Source organism: Halichoerus grypus, chromosome 3 (genome assembly GCF_964656455.1).
Source record: "Halichoerus grypus chromosome 3, mHalGry1.hap1.1, whole genome shotgun sequence".
Classification (NCBI taxonomy): domain Eukaryota; kingdom Metazoa; phylum Chordata; class Mammalia; order Carnivora; family Phocidae; genus Halichoerus; species Halichoerus grypus.
Genome location: NC_135714.1, coordinates 132,371,679 through 132,391,960, shown reverse-complemented (window position 1 = coordinate 132,391,960; position 20,282 = coordinate 132,371,679). Strand labels below are relative to the sequence as shown.

At 38.9% G+C, this 20,282-nt stretch overlaps 1 long non-coding RNA gene across 3 annotated transcripts in view; it reads right to left on the bottom strand.

Annotated features, from left to right (window-relative positions):
* Positions 1-5,862: 5,862 nt before the first annotated feature.
* LOC118532399 (uncharacterized) overlaps positions 5,863-20,282 on the bottom strand; it is a 28,105-nt gene continuing 13,685 nt past the window's right edge. The window contains exons 6-7 of one of the 3 annotated variants that reach the window (XR_013446528.1): positions 10,915-11,148; positions 5,863-8,963 (exon numbers count right to left, since the gene is read on the bottom strand). This is a non-coding gene — a long non-coding RNA (uncharacterized LOC118532399). Of the gene's footprint in view, positions 8,964-10,315; positions 11,149-16,894; positions 16,981-20,282 lie in introns of those variants that run through there. The other 2 variants (XR_013446529.1, XR_013446527.1) reach the window with 2 other exon arrangements.

Sequence of the window (20,282 nt, the reverse complement as noted above, 5' to 3'; positions counted from 1 at the left end):
CCTTCGGCTTGGGTCGTGATCCCAGGGTCCAGGAATCGAGCCCCGCGTCAGGCTCCCTGCTCAGCAGGGAGTCTGCTTCTCCCTCTCCCTCTGCTGCTCCGCCTGCCTGTGCTCTCTCTCTCTCTGTCAAATAAATAAGTAAAACCTTAAAAAAAAAGAGTACACCAGCATTCAATGTTTACATGTCTTACAGAAGGGCAAAATGATACATGTCTATGCATATTCATTGTGGCATATATATGTACATACGTTTATATGTGTGTATATATGTGTGTGTGTGTGTGCATGTGTGTGGACCCTAAATGTCCATCAGTGGAGAACTGATCTAAAATAAAGAATGGTAGGTCTATACAGTAGAATACTATGTAGCTTTTGGTCAGCTCTAAATGAGCTGATGTGAGAAGTGCTCAAGGTGGTTAAGGAAATAAAGCAAAATGCAGAAGAACGTGAATGTGTATATTACTATTTTTGTAAATAAAAAGAAAAGTAATAGTGTTTGGTCTGGGACAGAGAACTGGGTGGTTGTAGGACAGGAGTGAGAGGAGATGATTTTTAATTGTATACCCTCTTACTGAACTTGGTAATAGATATAGTTTACTTATTCAAGAGGGAAAAACATTTCTTCCAATGAGTGATCTTTAAAGAGTCAAAATATCAGATAAGGATAAATTCGCAGAAATAAACAGGGAGGTCATAAAGCCTCTATATAATATTAATTTTGATAAATATTGCCAAATTGCTCCCCAAAGCGACTGAATTAATTTATACTCCCGCCAGCAATGTACAAGTGCCTATTACCCTAGACTCCTTGCTAACACATGTATTATCACAATTTTTGAGGCTTGCCAACGTGGAAAATGGCACCTCATTGTAGTTGGCATTTGTCTTGTGATGGGAACAGATCCTCTACTTCGCCCGTGGAGAATGACTTGAAGGAGGCAGGAGCCGAGTCCGAGAGGCAGCGCGAGCTGCGGCCGAAGCCACGAGAGAGGCGGCAGGGGTGAGGCGGCGGAGAGGGCGAGGTGCGGCAGAGGCACCGCGTCCTGCGCAGGTAGGACTGACAGGATTGCGCCATGCACAGGATGTGGAGAAGGAGAGAGAGAGAGAGAGAGAAGTGGCTTTTCAGTGACGTGGAAGGAGGGATTTGGGACGTGACAGGAGAGACTGGGGGAAGCCCAGGAGCTCGTTTTAAGAAGGAACAGGTGCCAGGGTTGAGCAGCCTGTGAGACCCGCGCGCAGAAGGCCGGGAGGCTTTTGGATGTACAAGTGTGAAGCTCAGAAGGCAGGTCTAGGCTGGAGGGGGACAGTCCTTACATGTATGAGGCTTCACTCCAGAAAGTGGGGCAAGGCTTTATGAGGTCATTCACATTGAATCTCAATGGGACACTGCTTGACTGAAACATAAAATCTGTAATAATGCGACTTCCTTAAGACCGGATTCAAGTACTTCCATAAATGTAGATGGGGCTAAGAATTCGAAGGATGCATCTTCTGGGAGAAGGAATATGCAGTTTTTGAAAAGCGCTTATTAAAAATAAACCATATCTCCATTTCCATGTTTTTCAATCCTTTTAAAAAATAAATCATTTTTTCCTAACACTTTTGGAAAATGCAAAAAAGCGTAAACAAAAACCGCAATCCCATTACTCAGAGATAATTACTGTTAACCTTTTGGTCTTCCCTCTCTGACATACGTGAGTCTGTATCATAGATTTAGTTATACATATAGTTCTAGGCATAGACTTTAAACATCATAATGTGAATATTCATGTACCGGTGTCCTTTAAAATATTTTATTTCAAAATTATTCTTATAATATTATATATATATTTTTAAATTAAAAATGTATTTTAAACTATAACATACTAGTCCCCCATACAGAGGGCCTTTCATTACTTAACCACTATCACTCTGTACAATAATTAAAAAGTTTTTTCTGGACTGCACAGAAAAGATGTCCTTTTCATTTTCATTTCTTTGTTCTGTAGTGAGGTTTCCCATTTCAACATGCTTATTGGGTATATGTATTAATGTTATTTTTTTCATTTTATTAAAATTTTTGAAATCAGTCATGAAACCTGGGGGAAAATATCTGCTCAATAATAGCTTGTTTTCCCTTAGAAGAACAGCAGATCTTGTATGGGTCATTATTACATTTGCTGTTTACTCACTTTCATTAACTACTTACTCTAACTTTGAACTTTAAGTGCTGTGAAGAGTAGCACCAAAATACCAAAAAGCCTATTGCTATTTGCCTCAAATCAAACTATGGGGCAATGAAGCCCTATTAATCTTTTTTTTTTTTTTTTTTTTTTTAAAGATTTTATTTATTTATTTGAGAGAGAGAGAATGAGAGAGAGCACATGAGAGGGGGGAGGGTCAGAGGGAGAAGCAGACTCCCTGCCGAGCAGGGAGCCCGATGCGGGACTCGATCCCGGGACTCCAGGATCATGACCTGAGCCGAAGGCAGTCGCTTAACCAACTGAGCCACCCAGGCGCCCCGAAGCCCTATTAATCTAAGTTAACTTTTATTCTCTTATCAATACCACCTCGTGGCTATTTCTCTCTGTCAGAATAAATCAGCCTGTCCTCAATATCTTATCTAATTAGGACAGCTTTATTTTCTGATCTTTTCAGCCCCATTCGAATATCTTTGAGCAGAAATATAAAAGGAGATGACCTCATATGTATGAGGCTATAATTGAAACACTGTTTATGGGACCAAAGGACTGGAAACAACTTAAATGTCCATCACACGAGACTGTCACATCCATAGGACAGAATATAATGTGGCCGTTAAAAGGAATTGAGGAAATTAGGAGGAATGAAGCTATAATCTATCGGGTTAAAAAAGCAAGGTTTAGAATAATATGACTTGTGTGAAGAATGGGGGTACTGTGAGTAATAGTAGTGCTGGCATTTAAAAAAAAGGAGTTATATATAAATGCTTGTCTGTGCATAGAGCATAGAAGAATTTCCAAGAAACCATTGGCCTTCTGGAGGGGAACTGGGGTTTGGGAGCTGAGATAGGAAGCTGACTTAATTTTCATTCAATTTTCTGTTGTACTGTTTGAATTTGGTAGGCATCCATTATCTTTTTAAAAATTAAAAAATAAACACAGAAATGGAATTATTCATCTCACCCTACGGCAACCACGCCTTCTGCCTCTTCTTTCCCTCACCTGCCTGCCAGAGATCTGTACAGCCCTCTCTGTGCCTCGGACCTGCACTCCCAACCCCTGATTGCATGGCCCCGGTCAGCCTCCACTTTTCTGAATTAATTCTTCACTAATTGACACTAGTGCCTTTCAGAAATATTACAAGCCTCATGGGAAAGCTTCTGCCTGAACTCTGCACTGCTGATAATCTTAATCTATTCTGTCCACTAACAAACTATATCATTCTGACTTTTGTTTATCACTCTTCTTCCTAGTCTTTCCTCTCTGTCATCCCGAGTTTTCCTTGCTCACAGAAAACTGCACAGAAGGATCCATGTTGCTATGATATAAGGTTTAGGATAAACAATAACTTGGATGAGATTTTACAAAATAAGGTTGAGACAATTTTAAGGAGTGGAGGGTTGACAGTAGATGTGCCTTTTCGGAATTCTGTGAGACCTGTGTGTAGGAATGGTCTATCTGTGACATCTTTTCAGCCCTGCGAGTTCTCCTTGCCCTATCATGTTCTGTTGTAGAAAAGGAAGTGGAAAAAATAAATCTTATTGATGAATTTTCTACCACTGGTATCTCATCACATAGGGTTCACTGGGAGCAGTATCTGTCCTGTTATCAAACTAGAGGAACATGAGCCTTAGGTTTGTGCACGAAATAGTAATTTACATTCGCAGTATTAACCTCCAATCTTGGTTCTGTTGAGTTCAACTACATGTTTTTAATTTTTCTATTTCTTTTAAATCCAGAAGATAAAACTTTCTTTGGGAGGGGGTGGTGATAGTTCCCTCCGAGCAACAGGGGAGAATGTAGCAAACAATTAAGCCAAGGACCTTTCTTAAGTGTTTTCCAACACACTTATGAGATCAGTCATAATATTTATATATACTCAAGCACTTTGAAATCTCAAGCTGTTTTAACCAGCTGTCACTTTGGTGTCAAACTCCGGTCATTTTAATGTAAAACAAAGGTCAACAGAGGGTTTGTCTTATTCTTTTCCTATTAGTGAAATATTTTATAGTTATTGAACTGTGCTTAAACCCCCAACAGCAAGTCCCTATTGCATATTCCTGTTATCTAGGTCACATGGGATTTTATGATTATTCACAAACAAAATATATAGAAATGAAGAAAAGTGAAAGTGTCAAATTAGCATTTAAAGTATTATCAACAACTCAAAATATAGACAATCAGTATGGTCTCTAAAAGTTTGGCACTGATTATTAAGAAACACTTATATCTAGGACTGATATCCAACACACACATAATGCAAATTCAATTTTTTTTTCAATTCTTTCTCTGTACCTAAAATAAGATGGCCTAATCGCTTTTTCATCGCTCATTTCAGAAACTACACTGTAAAGATCATTCCGAATTTTGCTAAATTGTTGGCCTTTAAAAATAGATTATTTATTTCTAACGCTTATTCTCTCCGTTTATTGTTTAACCCCAAAATAATATATATCTTTGGCCAATATCTCTTTCTGGCCTTTTTCCAGACTTTTTACTCATGGGTGCCTCCTGGGCCACTGTAAAGACTTCGGCTTTTACTTTGAGTAGGGGAGCCTTTGGAGAGCTCCATGAGAGGGGCAGCCTGATCTGATTAAAGTAGGTTTAACAGCATTATTCTGGCTGCTGCTTTGCTCATTGTGAGCGGGTGAGTGTACGTGTGTGTCTGCGTGTGCACACATCTGTGCTGGGGGCTGTGGGAGGCTGTGGAGGAAGTGCTGTTGGCACACCATTGCAAACATCCAGGCAAGAGAAGCTGATCACTTGGATCGGGAGGGATGGCGTGGAACCGGTGAGAAGGGTTAGATCCTACATACACTCAAAAGATAGAGCCAATGCAATTGCTTCTAGATCAGATGTGGCTTATGAAAAAGAGGAGTCAAGGCTGACTCCATGGTTTCTGGCCTGAGCAACTAGAAAAATGGAGTTGCCCAACTGACGGGAGAAGACTGTAAGAGGTGCAAGTTTGGGCAGTGGATGAGATTCAGGAGCCTGTTTTGTTTGTTTTAGAGAGTACATGGGCACGTGCGCATGCGCGAGCTGGTGGGGTTGTGGGAGGGAGGGGCAGAGGGAGACGGAGAGAGAGAATCTTAAGGAGGCTCCATGCCCAGCGTGGAGCCCCTTTCTGGGCTCGATCTCACAACCCTGTGATCATGACGTGAACCAAAATCAAGAGTTGGGCTCTTACAGACTGAGCCACACAGGTGCCCCAGGTCCCTGGTTTTTAATACGGTAGGTCAGAGGTGCTAATGAGATATCCAAGAGGAAATGTTGAGTAGGCAGTTGAATGTATGAGTTTAGTAGCTGAAAAGGGAGGTTGTGGCTGGAAATACAACTTTCAACAGTATTTAAACCTGTGAGATTAAAGATCATTTTGAGTATGGGCTCCTAAAAGTTTTTGTGGCATAAACTGCTTTGAAAGTCTATTAAAACCTTCAGGCTCCTTCCCTGAATGATATTTTAAATGCATAAAATAAAATATCTTTGAAATATTTTTGCTATATAAAATGAGTATAAAGAAAACCAATTATAATGAAACATAGAATCAAAATATTTTAAAAGTTATACTATGGCAACATAATATTTTTTATTAATACACTACACAATAAGAACTAACAGTAAGCATAATAACTACAGTAACTTTAAAGAAGTTATGTGCATCAATATTTCAAGATATCTGTAACCACTGTAATGAGATGAAAATGTCTGTAATTTTTTACTAGAGATAAAGTCACAGATATAGCAAATATTATTGTTCATATTTGCAGAAAATGCAAAGTTTCATTTAGAGGTTAGTGAAAATAAAGAAGAAATGTTTCTCTTTCAAGGTCACTGACACCAGTCTGTGGACTCCAGGTTAAGAATCTCTGATGTGGGGATGAATACAGCCAGAGAAGAGGGGGGCCGAGGAGGCTAACCCGGGACTCTCCAACATGAAGGGGCAGGAAGAAAAGGAGAACCAGCAAAGAAAATGGGGAAAAGAAGAGTGGAAGAAGGACCGAGTGACCAACTACAAGAAATGCTGCTGATGGTTGAATAAGATGAGAGATGAGGACTCATGACCTTGAGAAGAGCTGTTTCTGTTCAGGGGTGGGGACAAAAGCCTGTCTACTGGGAACTCGGACGTGAGTGAGAAAAGGTGAAGTTCAACAGCATGGATTTTTGCCGTAACATGAATTTTTGCCGTAACATGAATTTTTAAACTATGAACTGGTAAGCAAAGGAAGGGGTCAAGGGAGGATTTTGTTGTTGTGTGTTTATGATGGGAGATATTACATGTGTTTACAGGCTGTGGAAGAGATCCAGGAGATAGGGGAGAATTGAAAACACAAGAGAAAAAGGGACAATTCCCAGCTTACTGTCCTTGAACAGGTGAGAGGGATGGACCCTAGTGCCCAGGTGCAAGGGCTATCTTCAGAGGGAGCCTGAATCATTTATGCTTAACTTAAAAAGGAGGGAAAACAATTAGTTTTCTGGGTCTTGATTGAATTAAGTTTGAAGAAATGATGGTGGAAGAATGTGGAAACTCTCTCGTCGCTTCCATTTCCTCAGTGAAATACCAAGCAGAACCACCAGCTGCGAGTGAGTGAAGAGGGGCATGGAGAGAAGGGGAGAAATAGTGATCCAGTCCTGCAGGTGAGTGAACAGACTAGAGAAACAGTCAGACCTGTTGGGCGCACGGGCTGGTGGTCATGAATTAAAATAAAGCCGGTTAGGGTTTGGCCGCTCAGGTGTAGGCACAGTTGGCAGACAATTTAGGTTCAACCAGAGTTAATACCAGTACATTCATCACAAAAAGGCCCTGAACAAAAGATGCTGAGCCATACCTGCTTCAGTGTAGTTTTATGTCTGTAGGTTTTCTAATTATAAATAATTCAAACACTGGAAACTCACTGGTACAATGGGAGCCCTGAAGGTCAGTGCTAGGGACTGGGGCCCAGGTCAGGGGAAATTGTGCATCTAGGGCTCCTGTGGCTGATGCTGCCGAGAGTGGGTGGGACCAGAGAAGTTTCAGTTCTAATGGGGAGCTGCATGGGCCTAAATGCCTGGGGCCCGTCCAGCACCCCACACAAGACAACGCATTCTAGCAGGAACAAACATCATACCGTATACATTTGCATGATGGTGAAAATGCCCGGAAAATTACTCAAGTTGCAATCACCCTATTTTTATTAATAGATTAAATCAGTAGGAAAATTAAAAAGACACTGTATAAATCAAGGAACTTGTTCCTGTTTAAATATCCTTAATCCTATTCCTGCATTTGGCAAACAGCCTCAATGTACTTGCTCCCTTTCATTATCAATTCTTTTATTTACATGTCTGTTTCCATGTTGTTTTAGAATTCCAGTTCCTTGATAAGGAGTTATGTTTGTATTATATTTAGGCACACCCAGTGTTTCCTAGAGTGTTCTTCATCTAGAGGACATTAATCACTAGTATTTCCAATTTTACAAAAGGTAAATTGAATTTCTATATGAAATACCTTCCTCCCAGTCACTGAGTTAGATTTTATTAATTAACAGTTGTAATATACCCATAAAATAGCCACTTTATTCACCTGGACAAATATTAAGTCACATTTACCATTTGAACAATGAAAGGAATAGTATATAATATATATTCAAATACAGGCTTTCATTGGTAGTTGAAGAAATAATGCAGATACTTTATATCTACCACACGATACCAATCTAGAGTCAAAAATGAAGGATGGAAAGGCTGGTCATTAAACTGGGAAGGAGGAAAAGGTACTGCTTAAGTGTATCAGGAAAACAAAAGCCAATACAAATGTAAGTTTTAGATGTAGACACACATATAAGATACTCTATGTTGTTGTGTGCATCCAAAATGAAAACCTAGAGATTGGAAAAGCCCTGACAAAGGCAACAAAATTTCAACAGTAAGCCAACTGCTACAGGGCACTTCAAAATGTGCTAAATTAATTTCAAAACATACATAGTTTTCAAATACTCTCTCCTTCAGACTGTTTGGGTTGAAAGGCACTTTGGGGACAAGTGGGAAACAAAGATGGACTGAAGCCTCGTTGGTGAGATTAATGTTGATTCTCTAAGGAGCAAAAATCCATGCGGTTGTGTTTGCATAGGAGGATGTCCCAATTACCAGGAGACACATGCTGAAGTATTTAGCGCTGCAGTGTCTTATTGTCTACAACTTAAAGTTTCAAGGGGTTCGGGATAAAAAAACGTGTGTGTGTTTGTGGAGAGAGAGGGAGAGATTGAGAAAGGAGACAGAAAATGTGGGAAGATGTTAGTTACTGAATGTCCGTGAATGCCATGAGGCTGTTTATTTTACTACTCTTTCAATTTCCCTACAGATCTGAAGACTTTCAAAGTGATCCATCTCCTACAACATTACTGTGTACTCTATAGGAGACATACCTAAAACATGCAGGTAATGATTTATACAGAATGAATAAAAAAATTTTTTAAAAAGGAAACAATATGAATTTCATATAAACAACTCAAGATAAAAGTGATTATATAATCCGATCGCAGCAAGTGTACCCTATAGTGACGCATAGCATTTCCACTGTCCCGTGGTCACGTCCTGAGCAGCCTTTGCGTAGCCGCGCATTCCTCTAGTCGTGTGCCCTCTGAATCCATGATCTCTAATTTCAGTCGAACCTCAGCGTTGCTCAGAAGAAGTCAGTTAGTGTCTTTCATCAGTTCCCAGTTTCTCCAAGTCTCCAAAAAGGCCATTTCTGATTTTCACTACCTTCACATGTTCCATTACTCTCTTAGCAGATGAGCTTATTTCCAACTTCCAAAGAAAACAGAAATCTCAGATGGGAAATCCTTCACCGGCATGCTGCCAAGCTTACAAAATCTGCCCTTGCTGTGTGTGGTAGATGCTGCCATTTGGCTGGTCTAACTGCCATTCCCAAGTCCCGTGTCCCTTGACTTCTCCCACCATGAGGATCAGAGAGCTTCCTCAGCCTCCCACACAGCGCCGGACAATCAGACAGAAGCAGAAGTCTCCTGGCAACTGCTGGCAAGGCTTCCTGATTAAAGGACCAAGTGCAGCCCACACCACCTTTTTCCCCTTTTCCTGCCTTGATTAGGGCACGAGGGGAAAAGGCCAAGATGGATGCAGTGATGTCAACCTCTTAGCGCTGACATCATTGTGTTTCCTCAACATCATCTGTGTTTCCTCAACATCCTATACCCTTTGCCATCATCGTTTGCATTTTCTTTTGCTCCAGGAGGTCACTTATGATCTCTAGTGACCCGACATTCCAAATAGATTTCTCAATTAGATTGTAATGCCAGGATTTTGATTTTATTTACACCAAGACAGCAATTCTTTTTAAAACAGCACTGGCATTCATCAACGATTGTGGGTTAAATCCCTGGAATATTAAACATCCCCATTTAGTTTGAAGGGCCATTTACCCTACAATGAAAAAGGGGCATAAATGCTGGAGCAAACAGTCATTTTGGCAGTCACTAAAAATATTATTCAGGTGGATATATCCTACTTTTAAAAGCAAGGAGTGATCCTCTAGCATCCCCGAAGTATGTAAATTGGTTATTGCCTATTGCAATAAAAATTCCACAAAAGAAAGAAACAGAGTATATATGAACCACTAGCTAAATCTATATGTATTGCCCACGATGAAGAGGGTGCAAAATGCTTTCAAAAGCCATGACGTGACATCGAAGTATAAAATCTAATTAAACAAAATCTAATCAATTCAATTAATTTAATCATCAGAGAAGCCGAGGCCAACAAGACTAAAACAATTTAAAAATAAGACCCTTACGCAACAGTGTTACAAGTAAACTCAGAATTAACAATGTGATATTATTGAAACATCCGGATTATTGCCAGGATTTACTGCAATTAGTTTCCTCTACTTAATATGCATGTGCTTCAGATTATAAAACCAAGAAGCTAATTTGTATGACGAAGCAAAACATAGACTGACTGAAACTTTTCACACTTTTCCAACAATCTAACTGCCAACAGAATATAACTTAATATGCAAAATTCCGTCCAGATAAATTTTAGAGTGAGCTACCGATTCCTTGATTCGAAGGAGAAAATAATTGTTTTCTGTTATACAAGCTATGTCTAGAAAATAAGACCAAAGAACCATACTGTCATATTTATTGCTAAAAGTAAAATATATTTCAGCACAATAATGTAACTTTCCAAAGGAAAAGGCTGTCTATGTATATACCAACACAGACAACACCCATGAAAAAAAAGATAAAGGCCAAAAGTTCAAGAAAAAGTATCAATTTTCTCTTTTATCTATGACATTTTGATCATTAAGATAATTTGATCTTAAAATACAAATACCAATTGTATTTGGCTTGGGAATATGATTTGGGGCAAAATGCCTGGCAAAAACTGTTATCAATGTAACCCTTCAAGTTCCATACTCATCAGCTTTAGGATTTCAACTCTTACTCTAAAACCGTTGTATTGTTTACAGCTGGGACTTCAGGTGCCTCTTTATCTCTATCATTACATTCTAAGCTCCCCGAATGCAGGCACTGAGTCATATGTGGAATTGTATCTCCTACTAAGCCCCATGCAACACTGAGATTCACAAAACTAACTGAAGTTTATTTCATTTGAAATATCTGAAATGAAAACCAATGAATAAATCCCACATCACATACTGTGGCCTCCTAGCTCTTCAAATCTGCACCGGTCACACTGGGCACTTGACTGCCTCCCAACAATTCTCTGGTGGCCATACCTGTGTGATATCCCTTCTCTGGTTAAAGACTCCACTTCTCTGGCCACAGGAGTCGGCACACAAGCCAAGCTTGGCCAATCAAAAGGGCCTTCTGGACCTTAGAAGAAACCGATTCTGGGAGAGAGGACTTCTTTTCCTTTATGATCTTGGAATAGTTTGGCTACAAGTAGCCTTGGAGCTGTCAGGGACTGCTTCTCCAGCTTCCCAAAGAAAGCGGACTTCCTGGTCAGCACACTGAAAGCAGAGGGGAGAAAGTGAGAGGTCAGAGGAGCCCACACCCCTACACCTCGCGGCACCTTTACTCTTCCCGCGATTAGGTTATAAGAGCGAATAAATACCCTTGACTTACTTTCACTAGCTCATGTAAGGGTTCCATCACTAGAAGCCAGAGTTCTAACTAGAGCAGACACAGATTTGTATTACCATAAGGATTCTGGGAATTTACTATGGCATCCAAAATCCTCACGTTAAGTATTAAGAAGATGGATTAGTTAGAGAGGTTAAGTACCTTGCCTCAAGTCTCAGAGTGAATTTGTAAGGATGCAGGAAACTGGCAGATCCTCCGGGTTGGCTCACTCTCACTCACTCTGACACTAACATTCCCCAGTACTGCAGCTAGGCTGCAGGCAGCTGGCCTAAGTTCCTGGCAAGCAGAGACATCAGCCAGGATTTGGATGAGAAATGAGCAATGAGAGGGGGCCACTGCATGCTCAGAGTTTGTCCCTTTTGGGGAGCACGGTGGTACAGCCAAGCAGCTCCTCTGAGACAAGGAAGGTAGAGTCTCTGGTGCATAGGGTCCTGCCTGCCCGGTATACTCCTGGCTCCCTAGAACCACTGTTCTTCTTTTTAATTGAAGTACAGTTGACATATCATATTAAATTAGTTTCAAGTGTACAACAGCGATTACACAATTACACACATTATGAAATGCTCACCACGATAAGTGTATTAGAATATTATTGACTATATTCCTTCCCTATGCTGTACTTTTCATCCCTGTAACTTCCTTATTTTAGAACTGTAGATTTGTACCTCTTAATCTCCTTCGCCCATTTCACTCATCCCCACCCCTTCCCCTTTGGCAACCACCGGTTTTTTCTCTATATTTATAAGTTTGTTTCTCTCTTTTGTGGCTGTTGTTTGTTCGTTCATTTGTTTGTTTTTTAGATTCCACATATAAGTGAAATCATATGGTATTTGTCTTGGTCTGGCCTATTTCACTTAGCATAATACCCTCCCTGTAGGCCCACCATGTTACTGCGGATAGCAAGGTTCCATTCCTTTTTATGGCTGAGTCATATTCTATTGTGTATATATACTGCATCTTTTTTAACCATTCATCAATCATTTGGAACCACTGTTTTTTGGCTTGATTGTTCTATTTTCTTTGTTTTTGACCGAGTGAGATCCAAAACTAGTTCTATGGCTCTCTCAAGATTCTGGGAGCTACTAAGAACCTTCAGTAAATCTCTTTCTGCTTAAACGAGCTAGAGTTCTGTTTGAAACAAAGAGCCTTGACCTAAACAGAATTTGGTACCTGGACATGGAGTGCTGCAACCTCACATGTGGAACCAGATTGCTGAAGATGGACTTTGAGCCGTGAAGGCACAGATACTCAAAGCAGAAAGCCGGGAACTCTTCATATGCGTGATATAAAATGTTGTCAAACTGTCCCATGCTGTACTTTGGAAAGTAGACTACAATATGTGCTACTCTGCATTAGAAGAGTAAAAAAATTGGCATAGAAGGGGGACATTTAATAGCAGTCCCCAGAATTCCTAAACTCCTTCCCAAATTTAATATCACTCCGACATGGTTTTCGGCTGCCTCAGAAACTATAAAAAAACAGTGACTTAAACATGGGGGATTTTTGGGGGCGCCTGGGTGGCTCAGTTGTTAGGCGTCTGCCTTTGCCTCGGGTCATGATCCCAGGGTCCTGGGATCGAGCCCCGCATCGGGCTCCACATCGGGCTCCTTGCTCGGCAGGAAGCCTGCTTCTCCCTCTCCCACTCCCCCTGCTTGTGTTCCCTCTCTCGCTGTGTCTCTCTCTGTCACATAAATAAATCTTAAAAAAAAAGGGGGGGGATTTTATTTTTCTCACACTTGAAGATTAATAAACACTTAAGAGAGAGTCAGTCCATGCAGTTTATACATTCAAAATCACAATCTCAAATCATCAATAAAAAAGTAAAATGGTGAGCAATAGGCTAAGAGAGAGGAGGTCACATATCATAGAAATATCTCATTGAGATCACTTTTATTTTGCTCACATCTATTGCTTTGAAGCTTAAAACATCCTCCCACATATTCTTTCTCCCTGTCCCTTTCCTTCCTGTCTTTTTCTCCCTCTGTCATTCTTTTATAACCCTATAACCCGATGGGGCAGTATTCATTATTCTTCTCGCAGAAGAGAAGAGATTGGCTTTGAAAAGTTGTGTAAGGTCTTCAACATTAAAAATCAAGTAGCAAGACAGTATTAATCGGAAGTGAAGCAGATCTAGGTTTCATGAGGCCTGAAGTTAGTACAATTTGCAGAAACTTTGTTAAGAAAAATCATAAAAATTAAAAATACAAAATCAGGAAAGTGAATGAGAAAAAAAATCACAACCAATTATAATTTCTATAAAGTTGACAAATACCACGAATGTCACAGAATCTAGCAATACAGTATAACATTTTAATTAATAAACGGCCTGACATCCTTCTCTAATATCTTTTCTTACCTCTCTAGGCTGCATACTCTGCTTGTCTCTTCAAGTGCAAATAATTTTTAAAATACACTTTTCTATAGAGATAGTAAGATTTTCAGTCATTTCTTCAGCACAGCAGGTTGAAATGTATTCTTTATCATGGAGAGTTTTGAAAAATGTTTTTAGCTTCACCACTCATTTATCACATGTAAGTTTTTAAGTTGTAAGTTCATCGCATGTAAGTTTGGGAAGAAGTTTCTTCCATACATGAGCTGTAAGATTTCAGGGCATTTCAATTTTCTTGTGCAAGTTGATCTTAAATACTTTATGACAACCTTCCATCAGTTTGTCATTGATGATTCATTGTAGTGGGGTGACTTTTATGCTATTTTGTGGATGTCAGTATTTGTTGTCAAATCATCAAAAAGTTCTATCTTTTTCCAATGTGTTCATATAATTTATTACTCTTCATTAATTGGGCTCAATTTATCATAACTTTTCTATTTGAAATTTATCTCTCTCGATGAATTACTGCTTTTGATGTGATCTGAAAATTTGTTACAATTTACTTCTTGATAGAAAAATATCTATTGATCTCATGTAGAAATACACGAAAAATAATTTTACTTTGGGATGCTATTATAATTTAATATGCTTCATTGTCGACTATATTCGTGACAGGGCACTTCTTGTTTTCACTGGGTGACAAGGAGAACTGAAACATCTGCTTACATGGCTAATGAATTTTGTGTTTAATAAGTTTTTACACACCTAAAGATTGGAAGAATTTTCCACAAATGGATTGGCTTCTGACTTCATATCTTTCAAACATGTTTCTCTTCCAGTGCCTATATACTTCTGGTGCTCGGGACTAAAGATCATTCATACAGCAACCAAACTTCTGGTCCCGCCTTCAATATCATGAAATTAGGTGAGCTGGTGTGGCTGAGGTAGAGATATTCCTATGGTAGCACAGCCTCCACCAAGAAGGCTAATAATAACACGCACAGAACAGCCTGGGAGGCACGTAAGTATATCTGGAAAAGTCTGGCAAAAGGGTAGCTAAGGTGGAAAGAGATAATAGTCGTCCAGATAAAATATCTTACTCTTACCAACTTTACAAAAATATCTGACTATGTGAGCACAACGGTAGTGCCTTGGAAGGTGCCCACATAAGTGAAGAGCCCTGGAGGTTAAACTTCATTAGTTTTATGGCAAATACGCCTCTGCTATTTCCATAATGTGTTTCTCATTTTAATTTATATCCAGCTTTTTGAAATAGAACTGACATATAACATTGTGTAAGTTTAAGGTAATATGATGATTTGATGTTTGTATATATTGTGAAGTGCTTACCACAGTAAGGTTGGTTAGAACATCTTTTGCCTCACATAATTACCATTTTGTTGTTGTTATGGTGAGAAAATTAAAGCTCTACTTTCATAGCAATTTTGGAGTATACAATACAGTATTGTTAGCTGTTGTCACCATGTTGTACATTAGATCCCTGGAACTTACTCATACCATAACTGAAACTTTGTACCCTTTGACCAACATCTCCCCATTTCCCCTGCACCTCAGCTCCTGACAATCATCATTCTATTCTCTGTTTCTAGTTCAGTGTTTTTAGATTTCACATGTAAGTATTTGTCTTTCTCAATCTGAATTATTTCACTTAGCATAATGCCCTCAAGGTCCATTCATGGTGTTGCAAATGGCAGGATTTCCTTCTTTTATATGGCTAAACAATACTCCATTGTGTATATATACCACATTTTCTTTGTCCATTCATCTGTCGATGGACACTTGAGATTGTTTCCATGTCATGGCTATTGTAAATAATGCTGCAATGAACATGGGGGTGCAGATATCTCTTTGAGATAGGGATTTTATTTTGGACTATGTCCCTATAAGTGGGATTGCGGAATCATAGGGTAGTTCCAGTTTTAATTTTTTGAGGAACCTCCATACTGTTTTCCTTAGTGGCTGCACCAGTTTGCATTCCCACCAACAGCGCACAAGGGTTCCCTTTTCTCTGTATCATTTGTTATCGCCTGTCATTTTGATAATACCCATTCTAATAGGTGTGAGGTAATATCTCATTGTGGTTTTGATTTGCATTTCCCTGATGTTAGTGATGTTGAGCACCTTTTCATATATTTATCAGCCATTTATATGTCATCTTTGGGAAAATGTCTATTCAAGTCCTCTGCCCATTTTTTAATTGGATTGTTTTTTTTTCTATTGAGCTGAAGAAAGTTCCTTCTATATTTGTACTATTATCCCCTTATCAGATAGATGGCTTGCAAATATCTTCCCCCATTCCATAGGTTGCCTTCTTATTTTGTTGATCATTTCTTTGCTGTGCAGAAACTTTTTAGTTTAATGTAGTCCCAATTACTGATTTTGGCTTTGTTTTAATTTTAAGATGTAAGTCTTGTATAGTCAAAATTCAATTCTCCCTCCATTTTTAAACATTGGTAGAGAAAGAGCAAAGAAGTGGAAATAGAACAGAACTTTTCCCCATGACACGAACATTTCTAGAAAGTTTTACTACTGTTCTTGGGAACCAAAGGAGGGTTCTTACTTTCTCTCCTTTTACCCACTTCACCTCTCTCAGCCTCAATTTCTCCCTGTATGAAATGTAGGAATTTAAAGCCTTTCAAATGTTATGTCCCAATGAGTGAATGAACTCATTGGGTTATCAGAACAGAAGCCTCAAGAGGCCTTGTCCTGTGATCATGGCAGGTCCATTTCATTTGTGAGGGGAGAGCAAAAGCAATGTAGGGAAGAAATCCTGTGTGCCTGGAGGTGGCAAGGCACAGCACACCCTGAGACCTGCTCAGAGGACACTAAGAAAGAAGAGACTGCTCTGGGGAAATGGGATCCTAATGTGGGGTAATGGAACACAGGATGCAGGTGATGACATGGGCAGAGCAAACCCAAAACAAACTTTACCAGGTTGTTTTGTTTGGGACTATTCCCTAAACCCATCATTTGCCATATACGTAATGGGCAAACATATATGGCCATATTAACGTCAAGATGTTTTAAAATTTTTGGTCAATTTGAAATAAATATTATGAGAGAGAGTATATATACAACAAATGTTTAAAGGTATTCAAATCCTGAAAGGCAAAGGGCTGTGAATACGGCATGACCCTTGGCACACACTGCCAAGTTCAGAAGGGCCAACTAATGAATATTATAATTGATGATAGTGATAAGAAAGTAAGGGATTCTTATAGCTATAACTGTAAAAATATGCCTATTTACCCATTCCAGTCCCTGCTTGTGCAATTTCTCCTGATAAAATTTCCACTGCTGCCTTCTGTTTATGATGTACTGAAAGTCAAAGGACTACTTCTCAAGGACCCTATTAACAAAGAGTAGAAATTAACAAATGCATACCTCAAAATATGACACAAGCCTGTATTTGCATACCATGAAAGAAGATATTTTTCTGGACCATATAATTATCTCTGATTTGCATGATCACTATAAAGAGTTTATTATTATAGGTTTTCCCAATTGTGCCATGCATGGTCACAAAAATAAACACCTTATAAAGGGATAACACTCTTAGTCCTTCATAAATTAATAATAAATTTTATCTGAGGAATACAACTTGACACATGGTAATGACAGCTTGAAAAGATCACTAAAATTGTATTTGTAAAATCCCTTCATTTTTTTCCATTTTCCCTCTTTTATTTAATTGATGCCTACTATTTTCTTCATATGACAGATGATTTTAAATGATATGTATTTCATGGCTACAGCTCAATTTCTCTTAAAGAACATCTACATCATATATGACCTATAGCCATTGGATAACTTATTATAGAATGAGTTAGTTATCCTAGTTTGAAACAGAATTAAGTACATAAGTATGTAAATAACAATGTCTTAGTTGAGAATTTTAAGGATTTAGCGATCACCTTCTTTGAAAGGTGTGGTCATTTGGAAGGTCACTAGAAAGAAGTGGAAGTTTAAGGTCTCGTTCTGCCTGTTATTCTAAAGACCTGCTTGTCCTGCATTAAGTCAGTTCATTTCCCCATAACTTAATTTTCCTTTTTAGTAAAATGCAGATCATATCAGCTTCTTAACTGCTTTGCAGAGCTACTATGATGAAACAATATGGCATCAGATGTGAAACATTTCAAGGACAAATATGAAACATAATTATTTTAATGACCAATAATTAAAGTAAACTTCTACTTTTCCCATTATGTTTACTGTAAATTTCTCAGCCTAAAGCCAACTTAATAAATCTATTTGACAATTTAATTATGTGACTAAACTGAGCTTCATGGAAACACCATGAAAAATAGACGCAGGTACTGTTTTCAAGCATCCTATAATACAAAGCGCCTTCCAAACAACAGACTGAAAGTTGGCTTTCAGGGGCACCTGGGTGGCTCAGTAGTTAAGCGTCTGCCTTCGGCTCAGGTCATGATCCCAGGGTCCTGGGATCGAGCCCCACATCAGGCTCCCTGCTCCGCGGGAAGCCTGCTTCTCCCTCTCCCACTCCCCCTGCTTGTGTTCCCTCTCTCGCTGTGTCTCTCTCTGTCAAATAAATAAATAAAATCTTTAAAAATAAGTAAATAAATAAATAAATAAAATAAAAGTTGGCTTTCAGGTGGCAGCTACACTTCTGGCGAGCATAGCATCATGTATAGAGGGGTTGAATCACTCTGTTGTACTCCTGAAACTAATGTAACATTGTATGTCAACTATACTCAAATTTTAAAAAAAATTAATAAAAATTAATTAATTAAAAACAATGTTAAAGTTGGCTTTCGCAATAACCTTTCATTTTAAGTTCTACATTCACTAATTCCATTCAGTGAATTAAATATGGCAATTAAACCCTAGCCACTAATAGAGCACATATTTCTCTGTAGAGTGAAATATCTACCCTTTGACACCTGCTTCCTGTTTCTGGGTTTTGATAAAATCTAAAATTTCTCATATAATTCTAAATAGCCCCTAAGTTTAAATCCTCACCTTACCACACACTAGTCTACAAAATAAAATACAGGCGTTCTTGGCATTTGGGGGGGGGGGGCACTTCATAAAATGAAATGAATAACAGAAACCAAGAATTTTCTAAAAAGTTTGTCAAAATAAAATATTTGGCCAATATCCCTTGAGCTTTCTATTTTGTATAGAAGAGAAAATTCCTAAATAGAAAAGAGTGTCAATAAAGATTATGACACAGGGCGCCTGGGTGGCTCAGTTGTTAAGCGTCTGCCTTCGGCTCAGGTCATGATCCCAGGGTCCTGGGATCGAGTCCCACATCGGGCTCCCTGTTCGGCGGGAAGCCTGCTTCTCCCTCTCCCACTCCCCCTGCTTGTGTTCCTGCTCTCGCTATCTCTCTCTCTGTCAAATAAATAAATAAAATCTTTAAAAAAAAAAAAAAAGATTATGACACAGAAAACAGAGCCATTTTATTTTAACATATCTGGGATTATAACTAATAATACTGTTTTTCTCTTTTAAAAATTTAATAAGTTATCTTTTTTTATGTTATTCAAGCTGTAATAATTCAGTTACAAAGGTTGCAGATCTTTCCCAGTGATTCTACACTAAAACAAAACTCTTGCTCCCACAGGTTAAAAGTTCAGAAGCTAGAACTGGACCGTAGGGAGTTCAGAATCTGGCCCTGCCCCTCATTGGCTGTGTGCCCGCAGACAAATTATTCCACCTCTCTGTGTCTGAGTTTCCTCACTTATAAAATAGAAATACTAACAGATCTACCTAAAAGGGTTGTGGTGAGGGCTAAAGGAAAACCCAAGCAAAGCACTCGGAACATTGCCTGGCACACACCACCCTCTCAGTGCCCTTGTTACATATTGTCATCGTTATTTCACATACACGTTTCCATCTTTTATTAACGCTTACTAAATGAAAGCAATCACTGTGTACCAAAACATCTACAAATAATCCAGAACAATAATACGGTCAAACCTTTGTGAGTGTGGCTGTCAGAATTAAAATGTCCTAAGAAATTATTCAAAGAGCTAAATTTGTAAATAGAAAGTTTATGTGAGACACACCTATAAAATGTTGCTGGGAATAAATATATGGATAGGGAAAGAAAGTACCGAGATAAGGTCAAATTAATTATCCAGAATTTAATGAGACATTGATCATACTGCATTTTGTTTAATGTGGCCATTCACATTTTAAAAAATAATCTCAAAATGGCTTGAATTAAATTAGATTAATGAAATTGATTTTTAATGGGTGGTCATAATAGATTTTGACATACTTTATATGTTGATTTATTTTTATTTTATTTAATTAATTAATTTATTTATTTATTATTTTTTACGTAGGCTCCATGCCCAGTGTGGAGCCCAGTGTAGGGCTTGAACTCATGACCCTGAGATCAAAACCTGAGCTGATATCAAGAATCAGATGCTTAGGGGTGCCTGGGTGGCTCAGTCAGTTAAGCATCTGCTTTCAGCTCAGGTCCAGATCCCAGAGTACTGGGATCAAGCACCATGTCAGGCTCCCTGCTCATCAGGGGAGTCTGCTTCTCCCTCCCCCCTCCCCCACTTGTGCTCTCTCTCTCTCTCTCTCTCTCTCAAATAAATAAATATAATCTTAAAAAAAAAAAAGTCAGATGCTTAACTGATTGAGCCACCCAGGTGCCCCTGTGTTGATTTT